This window comes from Miscanthus floridulus, chromosome 5 (genome assembly GCF_019320115.1).
Source record: "Miscanthus floridulus cultivar M001 chromosome 5, ASM1932011v1, whole genome shotgun sequence".
NCBI lineage: Eukaryota > Viridiplantae > Streptophyta > Magnoliopsida > Poales > Poaceae > Miscanthus > Miscanthus floridulus.
In genome coordinates this window covers 132,198,982-132,205,631 of record NC_089584.1, presented here as the reverse complement: position 1 = coordinate 132,205,631, position 6,650 = coordinate 132,198,982, and positions in this window count along the sequence as shown.

The following is a 6,650-nucleotide window of genomic DNA, read 5'->3' as shown; positions in this document are numbered from 1 at the left end:
TTATGTTACGCTAATTATTGTATGCTTGAACTATAGTAAAAATTTCGTACTCATTGGACTATGTATAACTTAGTTATAGATAAATTCTAATTAATTACAGACAAAATTGGATTTTCCAATTAATCTAAAGCTACAAAAAAAATTGTACTAAAACATACCGTATTATATATTCACTGTGTAGATCTACTCATGAGGAGTCCAATAAAATTAGATTTTTTATTTTATGATTTTTCTATGATTTTTCAAAAATTCACCGAAAAAAAATTCAAAACACTGGTACTGTAGCAAATCCGCTATAACTGTAGCAAACCCGCTGTTACTGTAGCAAACCCGCCGCCGAAAAACCGCCCAGGGGTAAATTAGACGGTTTTGGAAAATTCAGGGGGTAAAACAGACGGTTTCATAGTTGAGGGGGTTATGTAGACCACCTTCCATAGTTGAGGGGGTGGAGTAGACTTTTTTCATTTTTTTTTAGACATCATAAAAGCGAGCTATGAGCAGAGAAAAAAGATGGTACAACCTCAGGTGCATAGAATGGGTTCTCCATAGTAATGGAATCCGGATGCAAAGTGTTTTTCTGCAACTCCTTTTGTCTTCTTTTATAGGCTCTCTTAGCCTCCCGCCGTCTAGGAGTTGTCTTATGTAACCTCTGGCGTTTGAGTCTTGCAATCCTCTGTTCAGTTGTCAAATTTTTATACCATGTCCGACAGTATATGCGTTTTGACTCTCTTTGCATTTGCGATTTATCAACCGGGGAAGCATGTGATTTAACTTCAAGGTTGTGTATGGTTTTGCTTGAATCAGATGAACATATTGAATGAATCCCTAATATAACAGCTTGGTAAGCATATCTCAATTATAAATATAAATAATTAGAACAGTTAATATTAATATCTTAATAAAACCTTGACATGACATAGGAGATTTTGAAATATTGGTGTGTGTCAAGTGAAGCGTTAAATATTTGGATATTATACCTAGGCTGGAACAAGATGTGACATTATTCATGGCGATAATGTTGTCGTTGTCTACAAAGCTAGATGTCCAGTGACCTACATATTATATTGATATTGTTGATCATTTATTTTGCAAAACCTCCAGCAATGAACAACACACTATAACTGACAACTATAATAACAGTTTCTTTACCTAGCAATTTAGTGGGTATGTTCCCATTGTCAACATTTTTGGTTGGGTTTGAATTGTTTCTATGTAGCCGGTTATCAGTAGCAATAGCAGGATCCTCGTTTTCCTTGTTTAATATGCCGCCACCTTCTATAAATTATTTAGACATCATCAAAAAGAAAGAAGAGTAAAGAGGTCGAATGTAATTAGAACCTTGCATGCAATATTACCTTCGAAAGTTCCGGTGAGTTTCGGTTGCCCTTTTTTCGTTGATAAGATTCACGGCGCCTTTTATTTTTTTCATACCTTCGTTCTTGAGACATTGATGCCCATCGAGCTTTATCCCTTTCCTGCTTACATTCTTTAGCATCGATGACTGATGGCGTTGGATTGGATATAGTGTGACCACCAATTATTCTAATTAATATAAAATTTACGTTGTGTGAACACTAGACTATTTTAGAAGGATATTTCAATAGTTATCTGCATTGGTGGTGTTTGGCCGATCTTGAAATAGTGTGCTTCCATCGATTTTTTCCGCCATATGCACCTGCAATAGGAAGTCATCCACTGTGTAAGTATTTGTCATGTAGTTCGATAGGAAGGGACACAAACCACTTGTCGGTGCAGAAAGTGATCAACACGTAAATATTTGTAGTTTTGTTGTACGTTGTGATCGAAGGTGGCCTAGCACTCAATGACACAGGGTTTATACTGGTTTAGGCAACGTGCCCTACGTCCAGTTTGAGTCGGTCGGTGACTTTATTCCTGAGCCCAGGTACTCAAAGTTTGCTGTGGGGTTACAAACGGAAGGGAAAAAGATGGAGGTACAAGAGGTCCAGTTAGACTCTGGTCTGAAGGGCCGAGAGTGACGGGAGCCCCATTATGTGCTAAGTGTTCGAGCGTGTGCTTGTGGTTTGAACCTGGTGGTTCTGTTGTTGTGTACTAGTGAACTGATCCATCTCTTTGTTGGGAGAGAGCTCATCCCCTTTTATAGATGAAGGGGATAGCCTTACAAGTGAGAGGGAGAGAGTGTACGTATGCTAAGTCTTGTTGCCCACGCTATCCGGTACATGATAATTGTAGGTGCCCATAACACTTTTTTATGTTAGATGCATGTGGGAGGTTGCGTCGTCTTCTTCAGGTATGACAGACGACGGTGCCCGCCACACTGTTGATACCTAGAGGCATGCAAGGGGTTTTACCATGTTCACCTGGTACGATAAATGTCGGCATCCACAACACTGCTAATGCCTCAGAGGCACGTGGGGGAACCTTACCGTATTTGTCTGGTATGGGAGTTGATGGTGCCCACAATATTGTAGGGGAAATGTCGACGCCTACAACACTGCTTAGGTTCTGTCATGCCAGAAAGGTTGCAGGGTACTGTCTGGCAGGTGTATAGGGTACAGTCCTTGGTATTGCGGTTGACTTGAGTGCACTGTCTTACTTTCTCCGTCTGTTTCCTGGTCCTTACCGAGCGGACGTCCCCGGTCGGTTGGTCCTAGTTAGCTCTGATTGCGCTAGTTGGAGAAGAGCAGTGAGCAAGGGTTTGGCGCATCCCCAGTAAAAGATGCGGGTCGGAGTCAGAAGCGGCGTTTGGCCAGGCCTTCCGGTCGAAGATGTCGTCCAGAGGCGGGCCGGAGTAGGAGGCGAGGCCTTCCGGTCGGAGTCTGAAGCGGGCGCCGTTCCTTCTCGGCTAGGCCTTCTGGTCGAAGACTGGATCGCCCCAATGACACTAGCTTTCCCTATTATAAAGCTAGAATGGCTTACTACCTTGAGGCGGTTGATTTAGGAGTTTGAAGAGTCACTCATGATGGGATAAAACCCATTAAGAATCTTGATAAACCCACAAAGAGTGAAGAAAAGGAAATACATTTCAATGCTAGAGCTAAAAATTGCTTATTTGAATCTTTTAGCATGGATGTGTTTAACCAAGTGTTCACTTTAAATACGGCACATGAAATTTGGTTAAAACTCCAAGAGCTCCATGACGACACATCTAATGTCCATGAGCAAAAATATTGTCTAGCTAAATAAAATTATGATTTATTTACAATAAATGATGATGAGCTTGTTCGTGATATGTATTCTCATTTGAATCTAATTATCAATGAGCTCCATTCAATAGGATTAACAAAGCTAGATGATGTGGACATCGTAAGGAAGATCATCTTCGTGCTACCATAAAAGAAATATGCAAGCATCATCACCATCCTTCACAACATAGAGAACTTGAGCACCATGAATCTGGGCATAGTCATTGGCAAAATAGTGACATTTGAAATGTCACGTAAGATGGGTCAAGACGAAGCCTCTTCATCGAGCAAAGGCAAAGCTCTCACATGTAGCGAGAAAAAGAAGATGAAGGGCAAGCAAGTTGAGACAAGCTCAAGCTCAAGCTCCTCAAGTGAAGATGAAGAAGAAGATGAGGACAATGATGATGATGATGAAGATTCAAGTGAAGATGATCAATCTTCCTCCTCCATCTCCAACCTTGATGAAGAATCAATCAAACTAATCAACAAGGTGGAGAAGATGATCCAAAGACTCAATGTCAAGGGTGTGCCCATCCAAATCCAAGATCTTATTTTTACCAATCAAAGAAATAAGTAAAAAAGAGAGGATGCTATGGATGCGGTGAGTTGGAACACTTTGTGGAAGTTTATCCAAACAAGCCCACACCCAAGACAAAGAAGAAGGCATGCAAGAACCAAGCCCTCACATCAATAAGGTCATAGGATGATTCTTCAAGTGAAGAAGAACATCATCACAAGAGGCGAGGACACAAGCACTCATCATCAAGCTCTTCTCGTATGTGCCTTATGGCACAAGGTAACAAAAGCCCATCCTCTAGTGAGAGTGATAGTGATGATGAAATGCCTTCTTATAATGAAATTGTGCAACAAAATCTTAATTATGCTAAAGTTTGCATTAGTCGACAAAAGAAGCTCAAAAAATAAAAAAAAAGCTAAATAGTTCACAAGAAGCATACAAAACTTTGCTTGAACAATATGAGAACTTTGCTAATCTCAATGTTGAACTATCTACTAAAATTGAGCAACTTAAGGCTAGTGCAACAACAAATACATGCACAATCAATGATGAGCAACTTGTAAAGAAAAATAAAAGATTAAAAGAAAAGTTAGCTAGCTCATAAGATGCTTATAAAAGTTTGCTTGCTAAAATAGAAACCATGTGCAAATATTGTGATGAGCTAACTAATAAAGTTATTAATCTTGAAGCCGTTAGTACAACCCTCACCAAGACATCTAAAAAGAAAAGCTCTATCTTTAACATGCCTAAAAAGAATGCTTCTACTTCTTGTAATGACTTATGTTTAGACTCATCTTTGTGCAACCAAGTTTGTGTTGAGAAAGTTGTTGTAGATACATGCACACAATAGGTTGCAAAGGAGAATGAGCAACTCAAGCAAGAAGTAGCTCGCCTCACCAAGGACTTGACTCAAGTGAAAGGCAAGACAAAGCAAGGCCAACTTCATCAAGATAACACCATCAAGGGAGTGAAGAAGCTTGATGAAGGACAAACCGTGGTTTGCTATGTGTGCCACAAGGAAGGTCACAAGTCCTATGAGTGCAAGGTGAAGAATGGGGGAGGAGCAAAAAAAAGAGAAGAAGCAAACAAGCAAGCTCTCCAACACCTACATCAACAAGGTGGACAAGAAGGCCTCCACACCATACTTGTTAAAGAAGAAGAAAAATGATAAGGTGGTGGCCATCAAGGTGAACAACCAAGTCAACAATGGGGTTAAACGCTTTTGGGTGCCAAAGGAAATCATTTCCAACATGAAGAGCACCAAGAAAGTTTGAATTCCGAGAGGGAAGTGAGAAGTCTAATGGACTTCGGGGAATTTGGATACTTAGCAAAGTATGGGTGTATTTCATAGGGTGTATCATGATGGACAAAATCATTGCCAAGTGGGTTAGTGAATACTATGGACCCAAATTCCCCTTCCCATGTTAGGTAACTAGATTCAATTTCCTTCAAGTAGTATCAATTTGCATTTCCTATAAGTGGTATTTCTTACAAATTGGTATCTTTAAGCATCTAGTTATTTTTTATGCCTATGTTTATATTTGTATACTTATATCTTTTATCATGCATGCACTAGGTATATCTTATGGTAGGCTTGCTCGGTTTCATTCTTAACCCTTGGAGCAAACCTACATGGTTTAAAATTGTTTAAAAGCACGACACATAGCTTGCATTATAATTATTCATCTAATATGTGCCAAAGTCCAAATTGTAGACAATCTCTCCTGAATATCATCTTCGAAAATGATTCTCACATTCATGTGATGTCATCTTTCAAGTGGTATTATTGATTCTAAAATCAATGTGCATGTTTTCTACAAGTATTCCATACTTATATGCACAAATTTAGGGAGAGGTTACTCTACAAATTGGATGCTTTGAGACTAACACTTTTTCAAGCTTATCATGTGTGTAGTAGTCTCATTGCAAGGAAAATGGAATCCCCGGAGTTAAGCATCATACTTCAAGTATATGCCACACATTATAAGTGGTAGAAATCAAACAGGTTTCCATATGTGGTATTTCTAAACCGATATCATCGTGTTAATTTTATTTTGATATTTATATACTTTCTCCATGCATTATATAGATTAAATTCTCTTGAGCAATAATTTGCCAATTATGCATATGCTTTGTCTTCTACCATATGTATGCATATATTTAGGGGGAGCTTAATCTATATAATGTGAGAGTCAAATTTTGTGACCTATTCCACTCTACACATAAAGTATCACAAAGTTTGACCCTCCCTTATGCTACTAATGTCTTCTTTTTGGTGTTTGATTCTAAAGGGGGAGAATTTAGAGGACCAAAAGCAAGCATTAATTTATACGATCAAAAGCTAGATCATAATAATTTACAAGTAGTAATGGTCTACAAGTGATATCTACAAGTGGTAATGGTCCGAGAAAGAGAGGATAGTGGATTATGGATTGCCTATGAATGGGGAGAATTTGTAAGAAACAAGGCTTAAATCCATAATGCCACATGGGGACATTTGCGAGGGCAAGATAAGTTTTTATGTGGTATCTTTTAGTTTTACAAGTAGTATCTTTTAGCATCATATAATCTTGCCCCTTACATTGCATCCTAGCAAGTAGGTAGTTTTCAAATTTCAATTTTTTTATTATTTGCTTGCTTTGGTTATGTTGTTATCAATCACCAAAAAGAGGAAGATTGTAAGGAAAATGGATCCTAGGCCTATTTACTTTGGATTTTAGTGTTTGATGACCAATACAACCAAGTTGGACTAATGAATTTGTAAGTGATTATTTTGTAGTTCAATAGGGTGCAAGACGTGACTTGGACGAATGCGACGTGATGATCCAATGATCAACACCATAAGCAAGACCTTAGGAGCACAAGAGAAGACCCAAGATATCAAGCAAAGTCCAAGCACGAAGATAGGAACCAAGTCGTATGCAAGATCGTGAAGAAACGAGCTCACAGAAGTGACCGAACACTGGACC